The sequence below is a fragment of the Equus przewalskii genome, chromosome 17 (genome assembly GCF_037783145.1).
Source record: "Equus przewalskii isolate Varuska chromosome 17, EquPr2, whole genome shotgun sequence".
NCBI classification, from domain to species: Eukaryota; Metazoa; Chordata; class Mammalia; order Perissodactyla; family Equidae; genus Equus; species Equus przewalskii.
Genome location: NC_091847.1, coordinates 26,710,901 through 26,734,670, shown reverse-complemented (window position 1 = coordinate 26,734,670; position 23,770 = coordinate 26,710,901). Strand labels below are relative to the sequence as shown.

General features: G+C 36.3%; 1 protein-coding gene across 42 annotated transcripts in view; it reads left to right on the top strand.

Moving 5' to 3' along the window:
- GTDC1 (glycosyltransferase like domain containing 1) overlaps nucleotides 1–23,770 on the top strand; it is a 424,081-nt gene that overhangs the window by 96,061 nt on the left and 304,250 nt on the right. For 32 of the 42 annotated variants that reach the window (XR_011528723.1, XR_011528722.1, XR_011528719.1 and 29 more), the window contains one exon: nucleotides 4,234–4,297. The gene's annotated coding sequence lies outside the window, so the exon portion shown is untranslated. Of the gene's footprint in view, nucleotides 1–2,337; nucleotides 2,392–4,233; nucleotides 4,298–23,770 lie in introns of those variants that run through there. The other 10 variants (XM_070581299.1, XM_070581277.1, XM_070581270.1 and 7 more) reach the window with 2 other exon arrangements.

The window sequence follows — 23,770 nt, the reverse complement described above, 5'->3', positions numbered from 1 at the left end:
GATAACATTGTGTAATTTCAGGTTACATTATAATTTATCAGTTTCTGTATATACTGCATCCTGCTCACCACCGATAGTCTAATTTTTATCCATCACCATACATATGTGCCTCTTAACCCCTTTTGCCCACTCCCAAACCCCCTTCCCCTCTGGTAACTGCTAATCTGTTCTCTTTATCCATGTGTTTGTTTATCTTCAACATATGAATGAAATCATGCAGTGTTTGTCTTTCTCTGTCAAGCTTATTTTGCTTAATATCATACCCTCAAGTTTTATCCATGTTGTTGCAAATGGGATGATTTTGTCTTTTTTATGGCTAGGTAGTATTCCATTGTATATATACACCACATCTTCTTTATCCATTCATCCATCAGTTGAAGGGCACTTGGGTTGCTTTCATGTCTTGGCTATTGGGAATAATGCTGCAGTGAACATAGGGGTGCATAAATCTCTTTGAATTATTGATTTCAAATTCTTTGTATAGATATCCAGTAGTGGGATAACTGGGTCATATAGTATTCCTGTTTTTAATTTTTTGAGATAATCTGCATACTGTTTTCCATAGTGGTTGCACCAGTTTGTATTCCCACCAGCAGTGTATGAGGGTTCCCTTTTCTCCACATCATCTCAAACATTTGTTATTTTTTTGTCTTGTTAGTTATGGCCATTCTGATACGTATAAGATGATATCTCATTGTAGTTTTGATTTGCATTTCCCTAATAGTGATGTTTTTTTTGTTTTTTTGAGGAAGATTAGCCCTGAGGTAACATCTGCTGCCAATCCTCCTCTTTTTTTACTGAGGAAGACTGGCCCTGAGCTAACATCTGTGCCCATCTTCCTCTACTTTATATGTGGCACACCTGCCACAGCATGGTTTGACAAGTGATCTGTAGGCCCACACCCAGGATCTGAACCAGCAAACCCTGGGCGAAGCAGAACGTGTGAACTTAACCACTGCACCACCAGGCCAGCCCCCTGAATATCTTTTCATGTGCTTGTTGGCCATCTGTATATCTTCTTTGGATAAATGTCTCTTCATGTCCTCTGCCCATCTTTTGATCAGATTGTTTTTCTTGTTGTTGAGTTCTTTATGTATTTTGGAGAGTAACCCTGCAAGGGAATTTTAAAGAGGCAGGATGGGTGGGAATGCCAAATGCCACAGTCTAGCAGAGTGAGGAAGGAAAATAGGTAATTGTTTGGTTATTCCCAACCTTAACAGTGGCTGTTTCAGTAGGGTGATGGCTAAGGAGGCCAAGTTGTGGTAATTTGAGTGTTGAGTGGAAGTTGAAGTGAAGACAATGAGCCTATTTTATTGTTTTATAAAGCATGACAGGGATATTTGGTAGGGTTGAAGGAAGTGTGTTATTGATGAAGGAGAAGGCATCAGTGCAGAGGAAAAGATTGAAGGTAGAGAAAAAGGAGAAAACTGATACAATGCCTTAGAAAAGGCATGAATGAATAGGATTTAGTGCACAGATAGAGGAATGAGTATTGGAACAGAAGAGGATCAATTACGAAAAAGGAGTGAGTGTTGAGATATGAGAATTTTGTATGATAGAGTGGGTTCTTTTACAGGCAACAGCTAGTTTAGATGCAGACAGCTAGCTAGTTTAAGCAAAAAGGGGTATGTTACACACTACTTAATTTCCAGAAGTGCCAAGAAATCAGACTTGACTGTTAAATAAGCTAGGAACAACACAAACCAAGAGAAGCACTCAGTTATACTGTTCTAGTAGAATATCCACTGTTGCTTGCTACTTGGAACCTATGATACCATGGATCATTTAGTAGAATATTTCTGTGATTGTCTCAGAAGAACAAAATGCCTTCGCTATGAGATTTGATCTCATTGTAGGTGGTCACCACCTTGATTTGCTCACTCTGCTTTCTAAGTCTTGCATGGATTTGTCTAGTTAGTTGAACGTGGGTCCCCTGTGGAAGCATGATGCAAGAGCTTCTGGGAAATCTAGTTTTTAAGTTTCCAGGCCCTATCATGCAGGAAGTTATAGTGCATGCTAGAAAGGCGTTAGAGTGCAGGCTGGGTGGTTCTGGCTCTTGATCTCCCATGAGTTGCAGTCAGGATCACCTAGGGCAACAGTCATCTGAAGGTTGGACTTGCCTGGGCCATCCACTTAAAGGATGGCTGACATATAAGGCTAAGTTGATTCTAGCTATTTGGCAAGAGGCCAGGTGGGCTGCTCTGTCAGGCTGTTTGTGTGTCCTCATGACATAGCAACTGGCTTCACCCAGAGCAAGTGAGTTAGCTGTAGTATCTTTTAGGACCTAGCCTCAGAAGTCAGATACCTCACTTCCATTGCATTCTGTTTTTCTTTCAGACCAACCCTGATACAGTGAGAGAGGGGACTACACAAAGGTGTGAATTCCACGAGGTGAAGGTTGAAGCTGGCTACCATGTTCCTCCCCATCCCTACCCTGCCTTTCTTTAACAGCAGAAATTGATCAGATTTGTCTGTAGAAACACAAAACAGAATTCTTTTAATTGAATGAAATTTGCCAAGAATTTGTATAGAATGTGGTTCTTTGTTAAATATTAAGGATACAAAGTACACAGTGTCCTCAGCCAGTATTTTAAAATATTCAGAAATGCTGTTCAGTCACTTGTTCTCAGCCTTCTCCTCCTCTTAAGACAAAGTGTATATCATAAAATCATAACTCAGTCTAGGCGTGTGTGTTTTGATTCTCTGAGATAATGAGGTTGTGATCCTTTGTCTTCCAGAATAGCTCTCCTGTCCTCATCTCTGAAATGAAGAGGTCTGACTAGCTGTCCCTATAGTCCTTTTCCTGTCTTAATTCTCTAAGATCCTGGCTAACTTTGAGAATTGGATGAACATCTCTGTGATGTACTAGTTAGAAGTAGGCCACTTTCCAGTGCCTCGGTCACATCCTCTTGTTTATTTCTTTCATATCGTGTATCACAAATTGAAATGATGTCGCTGATATGCTTGTCTCCTTGCATCCTTCCTCCCCTTCCCCAAGTTAAGCTCCAGCAGGGCAAGTTTTGTCTTGTTCATTGCTGAATTCCCAGCACTGAATGCAGTGCCTGGTACGTGCTTAGAGGTGAATGTCTAAATAAATAAATTTTTGAGAGAATACTACATGATCATTATTTGAAATGGGCCATCTTAACAGGTTTTTTTTTTCTCCTTCTACTTGATTTATGTCTTTTCAGCCTTTCTCTTATTTTTTATTCTTATTATTTTTTGGTGACATCAGGATCATCAACGTGACTGTGAATGCTTTCCCATCTTGTTCAAAGTTGGTGCCTGGAAGGTTCTCCAACCTGGTTTTTTTCTGATATAGGTTATTCGCACTCCGTGATTACTGTTTAAAATAATTCTTTTAAGAAATGTGTTTGGCTAATCTTCTGATTTTGTGCTATGTAATCTGTTTGGGAGCCACATTTCTTATTCCTTTGGTAGCTCCTCTTTGTTGCTTGTCTTATAGGATCCTTTTTGGATGAGTTTCTATGTTAGTTTTGACCCTGTCAGTATCAATATATTTAAGGATTTTGACTTTAATAAATACAGAACAGGAAAGTCACAATATCCACCCTTGGGTATGTGGTATTATCTTATTCTCTTTGCTGCGCATGACTTGCAGAGAACATAGGACTGTACGTTAAATAACAGTTTAAACTTGATGTAATGCTCTCTCAGAAAGTAGTGTTCTTAAGATGTTTACCCCAGATCTACAAGTGTCTGTGTACCTTTATTGTTTCCCTGGAGGGAAAACCCCAAACCTGGACTGATTATCCATATACATTCCAACCTGCCTCTGAGATTTTAGACTAACCTTCTCAGAGGTTCTTGACAGTGTTTTGGATTTTAGACCTTTTTGCAAATCTAGCAAACTATTGACCTTCTCCCCAGAGAGATAGCCGTTTACAAAGCCCCACAAATTCTACATATGTCATCCAGGAGTGTATAGACTCCTGAAGGCCATCCATGAACCAAGGTTAAGGACCTCTAATCTGAATCATTATTATTATTGTTACTATTTTTTGAGTTATAGTTGATTTGGGAAATCCTTGGAAAGACTGAAAAAAACTCGTATTAGTTAAGACTCAGAACATTTCTGTTCTTGGAGATTCTTTTCCCGTCTTGGAATATCCAAGAATCAGACTACTGGGTCATTCAAGTCAACTCTTGTCAGGATTCAGAATTCAGGCTGGGTTTATTTTGAAGATAACTTTGTTTTTCATGATCTCACAGGTACCTCTGCATTAGCCACATTGGACATATGTAAAGAGGGTCATCAGTATATCTGGATCATCAGGTGAGCAAATGGGACTTCATTTTTATTTCTCCTTCCATGCAGTTCTCTGGCAGTATGTGGTCATTTTTTATCATCTACTCCTTACTGCAGTGTGGGTCAGTAAGATGATAAATATTTCTAAAGAGAAGGAAGCAGGCTTTCTTAAGTTTTACCAGATTACTTCTTTTGCTGCTTGAAGTCAGATTTCTTTATTTTTATTTTATCTCATTATTACTTCATATACACACTTCTATGGTAGATAAAAATTTCCCACTCTTCATTTTATGTATATACTTTGGAGAGTTGTGGACAGCTCTCATATTGCTCCTTGGTTGTCGGCCAAGTTATACACATGTAACTCCTTTAATCTTTCTTTGTAATTCAGTTGGCTTGGCTGCTTTTTCTAGATTTTCCCCCATTTCGTCTGCATCATTAATAAATAGAAAAAGCAGGCTATTGCCCAGCTTCTTCCACACCTTTCATTCTTTTTGCTTCCTGGTTTTGCCTTATACTCCTTGTTGAACTAAAGCCAGCCAGGCATCATTCTCTGGACTACTTTGGCAATACATGAATGCCTCGCCTACAACTATCAGTGTCCCACGCGGTAATGGCATCAGCAGTATATGCTAGAGGAAAGAAAGGAAATGTGAAAGGAGAACAGTGAGGAGCAAAATAATGCTTTCTTTGATTACGTGGCAGACTTACCCTTGCCACCCAGAGGAAATCATTGTACCTGAAACCTTTACCACAGGTTTTGTCGTCTCAAAGTATTGTGCACGGGCACTAATTTGAATAATAAGAGAAATGTATATTGTTTGAAGTTTGGCCACTGTTCTCACTTGGTTTGTTCCCCACATTCTGCTTCCCCCACCGCCTTTCCCAACACTGATCGTGACTTGCTATCAGAATCTGTGGTCATGAACAAAACTGGGCAGGGGATCGTTTTGTGGGAAATTAGATAGGCTCAGGTGGTAAATGCTCCATGCCTCCATGTGTAACATCTGAGGCAAGTGCTTTAGTTCTTGCTATTTCTGTAACAGCCGTTGGTCTTCTTTTAACAGCTGATTCAGGAGAGATGTGCAGGAGGAAGGGACTACTAGACCTTTAGTGCTATTCATCAACGCTGTATTAGTTTCACAACGTTTTTCCCCCCTGATTGGCAGGGAGAAGCATACTGCTTCTAGATGATGCTGAGCTTGGTGTAAAATGTGCCAGCATGAGATCTGGGCTTGTCACAGTTCATTCTTTCTTTTCATTTGGTTTGTAGAAAATGGACCGCTACCTTTACTTATCTTGTGCATTAGAGAGAAAAGGTCATACCTCTAGGAGCTAATGGCTTATTGGTGTTTTTAGTCACCAGATTCAGGTAGAATATTTAGTTGAAGCTTACAGCAGCACACACTTGACTTTCTCGTTTGTGTTAGCTTTGCTTCTAGTACAGAATTGAATAGGATAGAGGAGACGGTTTTCCTGTTTGTGTCTGTGGCAACTTTCTAGATGATTTGTGGTTTAATCCTTTAAACATTTTTGATCGTTTATGACCTTTTTCTCTGTAAAGGCATAAAATATTCATATTCTAATGTTATAGTCTTGTAATAAGATTAATTTTGGAGAAATCAAGGTCAGAATAGTAGCTGACACAGTTGCCTCTAAATAGTGACCTAAAAATTATAACAGTTATATTAGTTCTTTTTAGCCAGACTTTATGGCCTTCCGTCATACCATCAGATTTTAAATAAGATTATGTGATCGTGAGTCATGTACTTCTTGGTCTCTGGCCTCTTAAACAGGTAAGTATATGACTTGGATCCCTTTGAAGTCTGATTTTTTAAAATGTTAATCTCTCACATGGTTTTTAAACTGTCGACAACAGTGTACTTACACTAATTTCTTTAGGCAATTGATCCATTCTTCAGCATAACTTTTATTTCTTGGGTCTTTTCAAGACCTGTCAAAGCAAACAAAGTGCTAACCTAACTTTAAAGGGACAAAAAACTCCCCTCCTCAGTACTACGTTATTCTTTGTTCTCTGTGTGCATCAAAGTGACAATCCCACACTGTCTCAATTGAGGGAGTCTAGCACAAAAATAAAAAACCGCCTGGCACTGTTCTAGGCTGGCAGCCAAAATGTTTTGTGTAGCTTGGTTCTGGCAGTGGTTTTCATAAGGCAGAGGGTCTACCCTCCCAGCATCACCGAAGGAAGGCAAGCAGCCTTAGTCTTTCCTCCTTACACCATTTCTTTTCCTCGTCTTCCTCTTTCTTGATGTAGACCACCATCATGAAAAAATATTTTTTCTTAAATAGAAACATCATTCTCCTTACAATTTCCACATATAGTAAATGGCATTGTTTCTATAGAAGCTTGTGCTAAATTTGCCTTTTCCTGCTCTCTTAAAGATTTCCTTCACAGTTGCATTTTTGCCACTCTTTTCAGAAAACGCTTCTGAATATTGCTAACTTTGGACATGTTGACATAGTATTTTTGATTGGTTGGAATCTTGTCTTGCTTCACAGCTTATTATTTGAATGGAAACTCTTGAGTGATATTTGCTTGTATTATATGGATTTTTATGCCAAGATATCTCTTGTTGAGACCAAAAATCCTGTCATTGTTTTCTATTTTTGTCTAAAACTCAGGGTCAGTTCATATCTTTTACAAATTGAATACTCATTTTTAGAATGTCTGATAAGTATTGATAGATAAGCCAAGCGAACTTTCATTAAATATAAGGATGTGCATTTAAAATTTTTTCCTTTGAAATTAAAATACAAGGTAAAACACAGAAGTATTTTTAACTTTCTCAATTATCTCTAAATTATAGAGACCTACTATTGGTGACCTACTGTTACAAAGGGTGTGAAAATGTAGCATTATGTTTTTAAGTGATGATTTGAGCAGGAGACTAGATTTTCACTATGAGCAAGCATTGTATGAAATTTTGTAGAATATTCCTCAAAATGTAAATGTGTTTTCTGTTGTATTAAGCAAAAACAAATAATTTACTTTCTAGTGATCTATTTTAAAAATTAGTGTTGTTCAATCAAGATAAGAATAGTTAAATAAGCAGAATATGTTTTCTTAGGAGGAGATTGATATTATTTTGACTGATTGTTATTTTAAAAATTGTCAATGATTTTTGGCAATAAGAAAATCACTTTGGGAGGAAAAACTGATGTATTTTTGTAGCAGTGTAACAAATGTGACTGAAAAGAAAGTAAACAATGGTTCGTGTCAGAATTATTAATGTGAAACATTTTTATATGCCATATATATTGGAAAATATATGTGTTATGGATACATTAAGATAAACTTGTGCAATCTAACAGTTTTTTTTTACAGATTTATTTTTAATTTAGCAAATGCTTTAAAATCATTAAAAGGATTCGTAGAACAGGTATATCAAAAGTATGCATTAAATAAACTCACCTGCTATTTTCTCTCCTTCTCAAGGCAGGTTCAGCAACATATTGGCTCATTACTTTAACAAAACAAACAAATATTCAAATTGCTTTGTGTGTATAATGCACATGTAATAAATGCTATGATTCCTCATTCCCCCAGTGCTGTTTTTTTTTTTTTAAACTTGTGTTTAAGTGGCTTTTTCTGCAGAGCAGCTACAATGAATCTGGTTGGGAGGCCTGTTAAGTTATATTAATTAAATCTTTAGGTCAACATTTTAAGATGAGAATTATGACATTTTTGAGAAGGAATGCCAGTGAAATTGTCTTCTTTTCTCTTGGTCCAGTTAAGTGCATGAATGTCTGTCTTGAATCCTCTGTGCCAAGGTCTGATAATATTAGAATTGGTGGTTAAAGATAATACAGACAAAAAGCTCTTTCATTCGGTATGTTCACATATGTTGAAGAATGTTTATTGTATATTAAATACTTTTCATAGACTTTAAATACATTTTCTCCACTGGTGTAATTTTTTTTGCAATTAAGCCCTTTATCTTTTCTGTGGTAGGAATATATCTTTCAGTGACTTAGGAATTGCAACATGAATTGTCCTATTTATTTGTTTATTCTAACTATACACAGAGGCGTAGTAGAAATATATTTAAGAGCTATGATGTTTGAGCACATTTTTTGGTAAATGCTGTTGAATTTTTCATTTTTTTCCAGGTAATGTTTTCTGTAGTTTTGTTCAATTCAGAACACATATTAAAACTCCTATATCTTTATAGTTTGATATTATATAGTTTGCAGGAATTATGGTAGAGTAACTTAATCATTATGTTTGTAGAAACATGGAAAATAAATTTATTAAGGGATGCCAGCAAAGTTGGATAGGTACTAAATTTATTGTTTTTACTAGGATCTTATTTTATTATATTAAATAGCATGCTTATAATTATAACTAGTATTTTATTTCATTTGAATATCAGTACAGATTTTAACCATAACTCCTAGGTAGGTGATTTGAATATCTTGTTTGATATCAAATATTAGTAACATATAATGACAGTGATTTCTAAGTTGATGTGGTCAAAAATATGAGTGATCTTTCCTTAAGCATATGGTATGTACTTCAGTGTTAAAATTCAGTAGAGAGTATCGCATGAAAGAGTATATGTTAATTGAGTATTTTGATTCCCCCCCAATTTTTGATATATGTTAATTCCCCCTGCCTGACATTATATATTATCATTCTGTAGAATGCTTTCACAAGTATTTCCTGTTTTCTGCGGCATCTCGCACTGCTCACTTTTTATCCATAGTACCATATGAGTTCCCCATTTTCAGGTTTGCACTGCATATTTTAAGCTGCTGATAGTGTACGTCGATTGCAAGGTAAAGTGACATTTAGCTTTTTGAGCTAGTTGCATTTTTAGCATGAGAGCAGGTTGTTGTTGTTTTTTTCCCCCATCCTAAATCTTCTCATATTTCCCATTAAAATAATCTTGCTAACACTGAACAAAGAAATTCAGAGATTTGGCAACAGCAGCAATTGAAATGCATCAAAAAGTGGCTACTACAATACAATTTTATTAATGAATGATCTACATTGGTTCCAGCTGTGTCCATGTGATTAGGCCTTCATCAGGCAACAATGGGTATTTCCCTATTGCTTTTATTTGATTTCCAAGAATGTGTCATCTGTTACATCAGCTCCTGCCAATATGCCCCCTGTAAAAGTGTTTTGTTTTTTTTTCCTTCCAAATTTCTGAAGCATAAGTTGAATACCCACACATAGCCCTGCTGAAATATTGTTTCTAGTGAATTGTGGCCTAGGTTTGTGTGCCTGGTGCTGCATACCAAAATTTCAGAATATAAAATAAAGTAAATGTTTATTAAGTTTATCAGTACATTTTTGGAAGTGTGGTTGCCTGGTAATGCTAAAGATAGACTATTTTCACTTTTACGTTTCCATCTTAATATTTTATTACAGTGGTATAATGTGTTATAGAGGTGGACAAGCTTGCAGATTGAAATGGGGATCGTCCAGATTGTTCCCTTCCCTGGACCATATGGTATAGTTCTAAAAGCCTTTTGTACGCTGTCTGTTCAGTTTATTGTAAACTCAATCTTTAGTGCACCTAAAAAGATAACCAAATAAAAGGAGCCTGGGAAAAAGAACTTCATATCATGTAAGGGTCCTAGAAATATTTGTTTTAAAGGAGATAACTGCAGATGAAATTGAAAGTGAGATGATATAAACAAAGGAGACTTGCCATTCTCTGAATATCCTTTTGAGTTCATATGGATTGTCTTTGAATGCTGGTTTTAAAATGAAGGCATTTATGTTACCTTATTATGCTTACCATCCGTATTTATTCTGTTCTTACACTCTCATGAAGAAGAGAATGTAGTTTTTATCTATTTTACAGAGGAAACCTCTACCTGTGAACAATTCCAAGGAACGTATAAGTCCTAGGTTGAATGTATAGGTGTTTTTTTTTTTTTGACTGATTTCATTGAGAATTTAGGGCTAGAACTTTCAATAATTTCGCTTTTAGCCGTTACCCATACTCAGAGATAGTTGAAAAATTTCTAATTCTTTTTCCTTTCTTTTTTTTCCTCCACTTGACCTATTATGGTTCCATAATTCTATTTTAGGAAAATAGGATAAGCAATTTCTTATCCCATATGTTAAGACTGTTTAAAAGCTGGGAATGAAAGTGATTTCTTCTGACTCTCACTCCCCTTTCTTCCAAACTAAGCTACTGTTAGAGAAGAGTATTAGACATTACCCATTGCTTTTTGGCACAGGAGATTGCAAGCTGAAATTCTACCAAATGGAAAAAAAAAAAGGAGAGCCTGTGAAGAACACGATTCTTTACTCTATCATTACCCTGAACCACTGAAAGGGTAACTGAGAGGAACTCAAATGTTATTGGAATGTGTAATTTTCCTTTGAATGGCCACAGTGAAATATATTTGAACAAAAAGGCAGAAAAAGTATATGTGGCGTATGGAGTTGATGGTGATTGAAATTAATGAATCTTTTCAGCCCTGTACAATAGGAACTATCCCAGGAACAGTGCACGTTTAAAAGTTTCCAACAGAAACTTACATAGAGAGATATTATTACCTTAGGGAGATTATTAGAGATAGATGGACTATCACAATAATATAATAATGCTAGTGGTAAATTGGACATAAAATATTCTTTGGATCTATATTTTTCAAGTTTGAGAAATTTTCAAAAACTGAATCACTGATTTCAAGTTGGGAGGGAGTCTTTCCTATTTAAAAAATACTGTTATTTTGTGGTCTTTGATTTATTCTGGAGCTGTTTTCTAAAGTGCTCACACAATTGAAAACATGGTTTTCAGCTTGAAAATATACATTTTCAAATAAGCTAGGTTCCTCCTTCCTTCTCTCTCTCCATTCTCCTTCCTTATTCCTTTCTTCCTAACCTTCAGCTATTTATTTGTATGTGTATATTACATATATGAATGATATATACTATACTATAAAAATGTTATTGTATAGGTTTGGGAATTGAAGGTTTCAGTTAGGAAGATAAATAAAAATCTTGTAATGACTGTGCACAAATGGATTTCCATGGAGGAATTAGAACATGTTTATTTAATCTAGATTACTGAAAATTGTAGGAAAATAGTGGAATTGTACATTCAAAATAGTTTTCATTTCTTCTAGCTGGGAAGGACTAGATTGTATCTTAAGTCAAGGAAGGAAGAGCTACAGAAAGTCTAACTTAAATATCTCCTCTTTGCTGTAGTTTCCTTTTAATAGTAAAAATGCCTCTGGCTCCAAGTATAGTCATGTGCCGCATCACAACATTTCACTCAATGATGGACTGCATATAGGATGGTGCTCCCATAAGATTGTGATGGAGCTGAAAAATTCCTGTCACCTAGTGACGTCATAACCATTGTAACTTCCTTGCACAATGCATTACTCATGTCACTTGCTTGTGGTGATAAATGAAGCTGAGAAACTTGCCGGTGTAAACAAACCTACTGTGCTGCCAGTCATATAAAAAAAAGTATAGCACATACAGTTATGTACATTACATAATACTTTATATTGATAGTAAACCACCATGTTACTAGTTTTTGTATTTACTATACTATATTTTTTATTGTTATTTTGGAGTATACTCTTTCTACTTATTAAAAAAAACGTGACTGTAAAACAGTACACAGTGTTATCCTGGTAGCAGCCTCGTACATCTTGTGTTTACTGTATCTCTTGATTGCATAATTTCTCTTGTACTTGATTTAATCTCATGTTGTTTTGTTCATCATGGCCCCTAATTGTACAAAATCCACTGCTGTTGTTGCCAGGAAGGGGCTACATGAAGTGATTGACCTGGAAATGAAATGAAAAGTGATTAAGGACTATGAAGGTGGAAAATCAGTGATGGTTATTGTTCAGCCTTCAGGCATGTCCCGTTCTATGATAGCTACCATCTTGAAGAACAAGAACAAAGTGATGGGAGCTGTTAAAGGATCTCCTTCATTGAAGGCAATGAGACTAACAAAAATTCGAGAAGCGCCTGTATCAGACTTGGAGAAACTTCTACTGACCTGAATTGAAGACCAGACACAGAGTGTATCCCTCAACAGCATGACAATGACAGCCAAAGCAAAATGTTTGTCAGTGATGTTGAAAGAAAAGGCCGGACCTGACTACAATGTTAAATTTACTACTAGTTCTGGGTGGTTTAAACAATTCAGGAATTGTTATTCGTTACGTAATGTGAAAGTGAGTGGTGATTCTGTGAGTGTTGATGTGAAGGCAGCTGAATAATTTTTGGAAACTCTAGATAAGCTGATTGTGGAGGAAAATTACTTGCCAGAGCAAATATTCAGTGTGGATAAAACCACCCTATTCTGGAAACAGTTGCTTGAAAGAACTTTCATCCTTATGGAAACCAAGTCAATGGCAGGGTTTTCAGGGTTTCAAGGGTTTTAAGGACAGGATATCAGTCTTGTATGGGGACAATATTGCAGGCTACAAATTGAAACCCTTTGTGATCTGGCACAGTGAGAACTCCAGGGCCTTCAAGCATATCAGTAAGCACACACTACCAGTATACTACAGGAGCAATAAGAAGTCAAGGACCCAGCTCCTCTTCCAAGATGCCCTCTTGAATTGCTGCCAGCGAAATGGAGAAGTACTCTTTGGAGAGCAACATACCTTTCAAGATTTTGCTTGTTGTTGTTTGGGAGCATTAGCTCCCAAACATCTTCCTTTTACTGGTGATCTTCCTTCGATATCAAAGTGATTTTTCTCCCTCCAAACACCACCTCTTTGATCCAACCAATGGGTGGAAATGTATAGCAACTTTTAAGGCCTACTACCAGAGGAGGACCCTTGCCCAGGCTATTGCTACAACTGAGACACTGAGAAGACACTGATGCAATTCTAGAAGGATTACAACATCTATGCTTAGGCTTGGGATGATGTCACCAAGGAGTGTATGAATGGCATCTGGAAGAAGACACTCAAGAGGTTCGTCCATGACTTTAAAGGATTTGCCAAGGATGAGGAGGTTGCAAAAATCAACAAGGCTGTGGTTCAGATGGCAAACAACTTACCCTGGGTGTGGACGAGGATGGCATTGAGGAGCTCACAGAGCTGGTTCCTGAGCAATTGACTAATGAGGGGTTGTTGGAACTGGAAGAGAAATGCATAGCTGAAGAAGAGGCAAGAGAAAAGGAAACTGCAGGAGAAGAAAAAGAAGCAGCAGCCCCAAGGAAATTTGTAGTGAAAGGTTTAGCAGATTTTTCAGACTTCAACAAGCTCCTTAAAATGTTTGAAGACATGAACCGCAACATGGGAAGGTTTTCATTAATAGAGGGGAATATTCATGGTCCATTATTTGCTTACAAGCAAATCTGTGATGGAAAAAACAAACCAAGCAAACCACCATACACGTATTTCTGAAAAGTGACGCATCCTCAAAAATAGCATTAGGCAGGTGCTTCAGGAGGTATTCCAGAAGAAGGCATTGTTCTCGTAGGAGATAACAGCTCTGTGCATATTCTTACCCCTGAAGACCGTGCAGTGGGACAAGATGTAGAGGTGGAAGACAGTGATATTGATGATCCTAAAGGGTTAGGGTCATCCTAAAGCCTAGGCTAATGTGTGTGTTTGTGTGTTAGTTTTTAACAAAAAAGTTTAAAGAGTAAAAAAAAAATTAAAAAATTTAAAAGTAGAGAAAAAGTATACCAAATAAAGATATAAAGAAAGAAAATATTTTTGTATGGCTGTGCAGTGTGTTTGTGTTTTAAGCTAAGTCTTGTTACCAAAGAGTCAAAGAGTTAAAAAAAATTAGAAAGTTTATAAAGTAAAAAAGTTACCGTAAGCTAAGGTTAACATTATTGAAGAAAGAAATCTTTTAATAAATTTAGCGTAGCCTAAGTGTACGGTGTTTATAAAGTCTACAGTAGTGTACGGTAATGTACTAGGCCTTCACATTTACTCACCACTCCACTCACTGACTCACACAGAGCAACTTTCCGTCATGCAGGCTCCACTCATGATAAGTGCCCTATAAAGGTATACAGTTTTTATTTTTTATGCTGTATTTTTACTGCACCTTTTCTATGTTTAGATATGTTTAGATACACAAATACTTACCATTGTGTTACAGTTGCCTACAATGTTCCATAAAATAATGTGCTGTACAGGTTTGTAGCCTAGGAGCAATAGGCTACACCATATAGCATAGATGTGTAGTAGGCTATACCATCTAGGTTTGTGTAGAGATACACTCTATGATGTTTTCATGATGACGAACTTGTCAATGACACGTTTCTCGGAATATATCTCAGTTGTTAAGCAACACATGACTGTAGTAGAAAATCTTACTATGACTTAAATGAGTAAGAGTTTTATTTGTCTCATGTTGTAAGAAGTCTGGAGGCAGTTTGTTCACAAGTACCCAGTGCCGTCAGGGACCCAGGTAACATCTTCCTTCCTCACCATGCTTTTGCCTTTGCACATAATTTTTGCCATTCATTTCACAGGTGACTTTTGTACCTCTAGAAATTGTGTTTACTTTCAAGCAGGAAGAAAGTGAAGGATACTCAGAAGCCTCCTCATGGGGAGTTTTCTCTTTTTCTTTAGAAAGGCGTGCCTTACTCATAGGGACTTCTGCCTATATCTCGTTGGCCAAAAGTGTATCACATAACTACCTCTAGAATGAGATAAAAGTATTGTAACCATCCTGCCTGTATTTTGGAGGAAAGCGTGGAGAAGGGCAATTGGAATGAGTGTTGAGTGAACCATCCAAAAGTTATCTGCCATACTTCTTCAGTTCTTTTCTATAGTTAGTTGCTTGGACTTTTGAATTTTCTGGGTACTTGGTTTATAAAGTAACTTGCTGTTGGTTTCTTTTTGACATCCAATAAATATGTTTTGGTATTGTAAGGTTATGTTTCTGTGACTGAGGACAGAACTGTAATTGGGTGATCTTGTTGTCTTTACACTTAGCACAGTGCCTAGGTGTAGGCCCTCAATAAACACTTGTTGAATGAATGAGTGAATATTAAGAAATATATTTGTTCATATTGTTGGTATAAATCATTTATGCGTATAAAGGGTACAGTAATATTTTTAATTTGTGAGGGGTTGTGGACTAAGTTTTATAGAATTCTTTGTTATTGCTAAGGGGACATCAATGTAAGGATGTCAAAGTTGTTTTGAGTGGAAGATATTGTTACAAAGGTTATGGGAAACTCCTCAAAATGACTTAGTATCACTGCTTTGGCTGGAGCACATTATTCCATGTGTAAATGACAAACATAATTTCTTTTTAACTCTATGCGCAGACTGTTATTTAAACAAGGATATTTTGTAGTATCCGTATATTAAGATCTCAGTTTTTGAAGAAATAAGCAATTTGAATTTATTTATAAAATGAACAAGTCATTTGATAATTTGTATTATTGATGTTGATTTGCAGGAAGGAGTTATTAGATCCTTGGTACCCTCATGGCTTTTGTTACGTGTGCCGTTGAGAGGATTCTGACTCCTAGCGCCCCTGTGTAGAGCAGAACTGTCTTTTTTGCACCATCCTCTCACCTTCTTGCGCTATGTCAGACAATGCTTTGCTGCTCTTCATAGGATTTTCATGGCTAAGGGCACACTAAATCAGATTTTATCCTAGATGGCATTTTGGGTGTATTATTTCTTCTAATTCTTAGATTGACAGCTTCATATTTTCTCAATACAAATGCAAATAGAAAAACATGTCCAAAAGAAGCCCTAAGTCATTTTCTCATCTGTTTGCTTTGCCCTGAACTGTCTCAGAAGAAAGCAGGCTACCTCTTCATTCAAACTGCAGCCGAAGTGGCTCCGACTGTAACTCGGTAGTGTGAATCAGCGCCTCACAACTCCTCTAATGTCTAACCTAAATTCCCCTTGTTATATTTCTGTTCTGTTTCTGTTATTTTGATCTCCGAGGACAGGGCAAACAACTCTCCAGTGTCTCACATACAGCAACCCTAGATAGCACCACTTTAATAATAAAGGGATAATAATTTATCCGTTTTCATTCATGATGGCAGGGCTGTTTGTACCTTAATTACTAAAACAACCTGTGCATGGATAGAACTTATCTCAGAGCAGGGAATGTATTCAAGTATCTGGAACTCAAATTTTCTATCTGAGCAGTTTATAGTCACTGAAAATAAAGGAAGCCCTTTTAACATTCAGGAGCAGTCCTGGGAGAGAGTTCCTACATAATCACAATTTAGGGAAGAAAGTTTCCTAAATCTGGACTTAGAAGTGGGTATTGCTAGTCAGTCTCTTTTGGCCCTTAAGCTGCTCTTTTGGTCATACTTTAAGAAGTAATAATTTGTATGCCAACATTTTGCACTTAAAAATATTACCTGTAAAAGTTCAGCCATGTCTTACTATTTTCACCTTTGTATTCTCAGCAGTCAGTACAGTATCTGCCCATAGTAGGCTCTTAGTAAATATTTGTTAAATGAGTCATTTTAGTATCCCTTGGTAATGCTTCCTAATATAGATAGCTTTATGCTTTGCTGCATTTCTCCATTTCTTTTTAATTTTATTTTATGCTGCCCAATAAGCACTTGTAGTTTACTTTTGTTGTCTTTATCATCTTGTTCAATGATATCTACAATGACTTGGAACTTATTTGAATAGCTGAATACAGTAGTAGTGCTTGGACAATTCACTTTATGATGATGCTGTAACTTTCAATCCAGGAATACCTCTTTTTTTCCCCCTCTTTTGTAAGATGAAGTCTTATTGTAGCCTGTGATGAGAATTCAGAGTACATTAATTGAATGCCTTTTGTGTACAAGGTACTTTGCTGGGTTATGCATAGACATAAACATGAATGTACACAAACTTTGCTGCCATGGAATTGAAATCTGGTCGGCAAGATACATATGTATTATATGGTACATATGTGTCTCTCAATATAGAACTATAGTATAAGTGGGATGTGGTAACTGCTCTAGTTAAGGTGTAAGCCAAATCTGGTGGTACTGCAGAGGAAGGAGTAATTACTTCTGACTGCCTGAATATGGGTGAGCAATTGACATAAAGCCCTCATGGATGGCATGGAATTTGAATGGAGTCTTGAACTATTTGTACAAATTTGATAGGTGGTAAAGGTGAAAGGATTCCAGGAAGAAGAAACAGCACTAGCAGTGGTTGGAGGTGGGAATGTGTATGGAATGTTTGAAAAAATGGCGAGGAGTCTCTTGTGTTTGGAGTAATGATGTGTCTGTGAGAAGGACAGGAATAGAGGCTAAAAAGGAACTTGGAACCAAATTGTACGGGTCTTGTTTCTTGTTAAGTAATTTTCTCTTTCTTCTGTAGAATTAATCATAGGTTTTTGGGTAGACGAATGACTCTAAGATAGCTGAGTTTCAGAGGAAGAATGGAAGATATATTAAAGGTAGTTGAGGTTGAAGAAGAGGGAGGCAGGGCCAGAAGGGCTTGGAAGGAGGGCGTGATCCCAGAGGCCTGGGGTGGGTCAAGTAAAAGCCCTGTGGATTGTTGATTTGTTCAGAGTTGTGCTGCAGCGTCCTGGCTCCCAATAGATGGTGTTTTCCAATTTTGAACCTTCTTTCTACCTACATCATTTTGGAAGACTATGGAACATGCCTCCCTTCCCTACAGCTGGGACATCAAGTATTTTAGCCTGAATTCTAGAAGAAAGCAAAAGGAGAGAAGAGCTGAATAGTTGTTGAGTGGGCCAAGAGTATCTACACATTTCTTTCACTCTTTGTAGTGGGGATATTGGCTCTCCTACTTTTTGGGATCTTGGTTCATCTTCTTGAAGTAGAACTTGCTGTTGATCTCTTTTTGAGACCCGGCTCAAATGTTTAATAACATTTATCACTCTGTATTGTAATTATATCCAGGCCTGAGGCCAGAAACTATATTTGGGTCATATTTATATCACAAAACACTTAGCCTAATTTTTAGAATATAATCATCTAATAAATGCTTGTTAAATAAAGTAAATTTGATTATGCTTTGCAGTCATCCAGACCTTCCTACTCTCTGCACATGCCAAGCATGTTCCTTCTCAGGATCTTGCTGTGCCTGCTGCCTGGAAGGCTTTAGATCCGGATCTGCAGAGCCCCCTCCTCTCTTTCTCTGGTTTCTGTTTAGATGTCGTCTCATCACCAGTGAGGTGTTCTCTGACAGCACTATATAAAATGCCACCCTCCTCCAGCCCCAGTCTGCAGCCACCCTTCTCCTCTGTTACCCTGTGTTATTTTTCTTTATAGCACCTGCCACCATCTGATGTACATTGACTTGATGATCATCTTTTTACTCCAATTAGAAAGAAATTGTTTGTGACAACAGGAACATTGCTTTGTTGCTTAATTTATCTGCAAGCACTTGGAACAATGATGGACACATAGTAGGCACAAAAAATATTTTCTGAGTGAATGAATGGTGAAAATCAGACCGAAAAGGATAGTAAAGATTCATCTGCAGGTTTGTTTATAGTTTTATGCAAGTGATGGTATTGTTACAACTTTTATAAAATCAAATCATTAATATTGGTCTCAGAAAAATAAAAACAAATTCTATTTTCTATAGATTGCGCCTGTGAAATCTAATTATGGATTAGTATTTGTTTTAAAAATATTTGAATGCCAAGCATATCCAGTCAGAAAACACTTTTATTATCCATGCCAGCTTAATTTTTAAGGCAGTGAAATGGAAGACTGTCATTTCAGCAAGCAACTTATTTTCATTTGTGAGAATGGAATATTTTTGAATATTCTAATTGATTTTTGAGGATGATTTTACAAGAAAATAATCCTTGTTTCTGTACATTGTACATTTGCCTTTAAGACAGAAGAAACTAGAAACAGGCATGGAAATTATTTGTTCTGAGAGGTGCAAGCTTATAACTGACTTTTGATAAATGTCAGGAGGAGGGTCAGTCAGTCCCAATGTAAAAGGTAAATCCTGGGATACTGAACACTTTAAATAAGACCTGATTTAGAAAGTCATTTCATATGTTTATTTAAAGTTTGCAAAGAGATTCTAGACCGTTTGTCATGAGCTCAAGCCTCTAGTTTATTGTGTTTTACTACGAATTCACTTGGATATTTTTCCAGAAATCTTAAGTCTGTAATTTGGCAGTAAAAAAATTGGTTATCAAATCAATATTATTATATGGCTTTTAGTGTCATAAGAATTCCCTTTTGGAAACCCATAAAACTCATTTTTTCTCACCATAAACTTTATCTGTCACTTTTCTATAAGGTCAGAGTACTAACGTTGGAGGTGATCTGCTCTGGGATAGAGAGCCAACAAAGTGGTAATAAAGTTAAAAAATGCCACATGTTGCTTTCCTGAGATTAGGATTTCTTTTTCGTATCAAGTTTGTCGTAATTTTAAAATAGGAAAAGTTATATATCGATAGATGTATTATTAGTGTCCCTTTAAAGATAGATGAAATGATAAGCTTGCTTCTAGTTTGTATATTTGCATATTTCATATTTTAGTATTTTTGTGTTTTCTGGAGGTTAGTTCTTAATTACTTGTATACTTTTACTGGTAGGTTTTTTCTTTCTACATATGTAAGTTAAGCTTTTCAGCATAGATGGTTTTTTGTGTTTTTTTGTGAGTAAGATTGGCTCTGAGCTAACCTCTGTACCAATCTTCCTCTGTTTTGTACGTCTGATGCCACCAGAGCGTGGCTTGACGAGCAGTGCTAGGTCCGCACCTGGGATCTGGACCTGTGATCCCCGGCTGCTGAATCAGAGCCTACCAACTTAACCACTAAGCCATCAGGCTGGCCCCCAGAATAGATGGTTTTAAAAATGAAATATGATGAAATTATTGCATTGGAAAACAATTTCAAGAAGAACAGAGTTATTACTTGAAAACGAAGCTTAGTGTTGAAATTGTAAAAAGTACTAGAACTTGGAGGTTCCATTGCAAATGTTTCTCTACTAAGTCTGAGTTGCCACTGTGTTAATATTTATTGAGTATGTATTTACGTATTGCACGTATATAAATATAGGAAAAATCTGAGTAGTTATCAGAGGAGACAGTCTTTTAAAATTACAAGATTGTGTCTCTAGTAGTTGACTATCCAATCGGTCCTTTTCTTTCTTTAACATGTGTAACATATGGATGATTATGCAATAACATTTTTTTCTTTCTTAATACAGACACTTTGGAAATTAAGTGTGAAACTTGAAGTTCCTTTCAATTTTATTCACCTTAATTGAGTATTTCCCCCTAGTTCAAGACCCATACCTAATTATTTAAGGCACAAATTAATTTTGTCATTTTACTTGAACTTTAAAACTTTGTTTGCTCTATACTTCCCCATGTTCCTTTTTAAAACTGTAAGTACTAAAATGGTATTTTAGTTTCTAGCACAATCTGTCCAAGTACAGCTCCAGATTCCCTATATATAAATAAAGATCTTGATCTGTTTATAATTATTTAATAACTCAAGTACATATGTGAATTAACTGACTGTTACTGTTATTTCATGCATTAGACAAGCAGTATTTGCAAAACCAAATTATAGTGTTTGTAAATAGCTGTAGTCCCATTAGTTTAACCCTTGCTGATTAGATTTTTAATAACTTTCTTTGTAGCAATAGTAGTTAGAATAATTTGAAAACCACTTGCAAGCTCCTGGAGGGGAGCAAGCCTTCAGTAATTGGGAAATAGTTTGTTATTTCAACCAATTTGGCTTCCTTCTCTAAAGTTAAGAACGATTTATAGTTTCTTTTAATTGCAACTTGAAAATTATTTAATGAAGATAACTTGAAGAATAAAATGAAGCACAAAGAGAAAAACAAAATCACTCATAATTCTACCATAAATGATTATTTATGTCTATCTCTGTGCATGTGGGCTCTCTCATGTTTATATGTTCCTTTCATCTATATTTTTATATATTCGTTTTATGCAGTTATGCAATCATGGAAAAATTTTCCCATGCCAATAAATGTTTTTCTTCATTATGATTTTTGATCATTAATCATAAGAGATCCCTTTTTATGGATAGTTTGATTGGTTTCAATTTTGGGCAAAGAGTTCAACAAAGATTCTTGACAATTTCCAGGGTTAATTCATAGAAGTGAGATTGTTGAATCAAAAGATATGCACAGTTTTCAAGGTTTTTATATTATGTTCAAATGTGATAGGACATTTTAATACTTCAAAGCAAATCTAGCCTTATGCTTTCATAAAGTTAGTAGCCAACTTCAGGCTGCGTTTTCAGGACTTGAGAAGAGTCTTTTTAAATTCACAGACTGTTCTCATCTACTTTGCAGATGGCTGAAATTTCGCCATCACCTATTGCTTCCTTGCAACATACAAGTACCCCTGGGAGAGGTAACATCTTGGGCTGGCAGGCATTAGCTCTGAACAATGTGAAGGAATTTATCTGATACTTTAAACTTAGTTTTTGGCAAGTAAAGTTTGGAAACAAGGCCAGGAAAGGGACATTAGAACACTGAGCAAGAGGAGTGATAAGGGGAAGCACAGTGTTCCTTTACTTCAATTCTACTAAGATCAACTGAACAACTATTATATGAAATACAAGATATTATGTACCTAGTTTTAGGAGTTTTTATAATCTCTGTCTACAATGATTCAGGCTGTTTGTTCGCTGTGAATGCTAATTAATCCAGTAGAGAGACTTACGGTCCCAGATATGGTGTACATATATGCCAGATAGAGATGCAGGGGGAATTAATTATCTCCTAAGCAACCTTACTCTGTTTGAACACTCTGTTTGCAAAGTGTGAAATTACTTGCTTAAGAGATGATGAGGGTACAGAGTGCGGCTTTGGGTAGTTTGCAAAGAATACTCTGTACTGTGGGGTCTCTGCTTCATTAGACAAAATATTTATATCATTGGAATGTCTCCTTGAAAAACCAGTTAATAAAGAGATAATCGTGACAGACAAGGCCACTAAATAGATAAAGTCATAGTGCTTGCTCCAATCAGGAAACTGAGCTATTGCTACTTATTTTTTATTCAGTGGAGTCTTGTGTATCAGATCTTATGGGCAAGCCTATGCTTCCCCTGCAGAAACTATGGAGAATAGTAGACCTTCTAGAAATTATACACTGTTGTCTGTTTCTTTACTCAACAGTCTCAATCCTAAATATCTTCAGGATTTTAAAATCCCAGTCTATTATTATCAGACTGACTCTTTTTCTTATAATAGTGGGTAGCTAATAATATGCCCCTTGTGATATTTAAAAATAGTGATACAGCTCTCATTACCACATCTATTAGCCTCAGATTTACTCAGCCTTGGTCTAAACTGAGTTTTGACTTTTTAAAATTTATCATTTACAATTTCTAGACTCCAGTCAGTTTTTCTAGTGTTGGCTTCTTAAACCATCAGCAAATGTCTTAGACTCATTGGCAAATCACAACATTCTTGAAGACTATATGGCAACTAGAAAAAGACCTGCTGCAATAAGTAAATAGAAGAAAATATACTTTTAACTAATCTTACTTCTAGTAGGTTTCTATATTCATGTGGAACTTTGGAGATGAGAAAAATGTCACTAAATATTTTAATTGATACGTCTTTAAAACATGGTTTTATTTATTTGGATCTTAAAGGACAGATTCTAATACTGGATTTACATCACACTTCCTAACACAGTTTAAAAAATCTGTTACTGCAGGGTTATTTTCACTGATATAAAGTGAATATTAAAAAATTAAAGGTGTCTAATATTGATACTAAGGATATCTATTTCTAGCCATGTAGTCCTCTATGGAAATTTCTCTTTCTTCTTCCGTGTTTACCTGATATTCCTTTGCCTCCTGAGCTGCTAGGATTTTGCATTTCTTTTAAGTTGATTTCCCTCACTGATAAATAGATTGAGTTGCGAGATTATGTCCTTTTCATTTTTCACTGGAAGTGAGTAAATCCAGAACTTTATACTTGATGACATTTATTTCAACTCATCAAGGGAATGCCACCCATGTTTGCTTGGTTTGCTACACTTCAAATAGACATTGAGAATGTTTGTGTGTTAGAGTAATCCTGCTATTTCTGTTTCAAAATTAACTGAAAATGTGATATGTACCTCCCACTTGGAGAGGGAAACATCTCAACAATTTTTTATTTGGTTAATGTGAGTTAAGTTCTTAAAAGATGTTAGAGTGAGACTCATTAGCGCCCGTATAGTTAAGAATCTGTGACCCATTTTATTTTATACTTATTTGTTGTGTGTATTTATGTTACCCTGCACAAACCAGGTCTGAGTTAAAATTTGGCATAGAAGCCAATGTAGGGTAGCAAGATAATGTTTCTGTCCAATAAAAAATGCCAGTCTAATAATTAAACCAGTTGAATCCTTCCAGGTCATTGACTTGTTTGTGTTAAATTGGCTTTCTTTGTGTTTGTGTTGATTGTCTTTGTGTTAAATTCTTGTAGAGTCCAGTCAGGTCAGAGAAGACAGTTGCGCATGACGTGGAACATGGCCTCTAAACCCCTCAGCAGGACTGTTGGCAGAACTGTTTTCCTTAGACTGAGGGGTGACATTTCAAATACTATAAGATGCCACCGG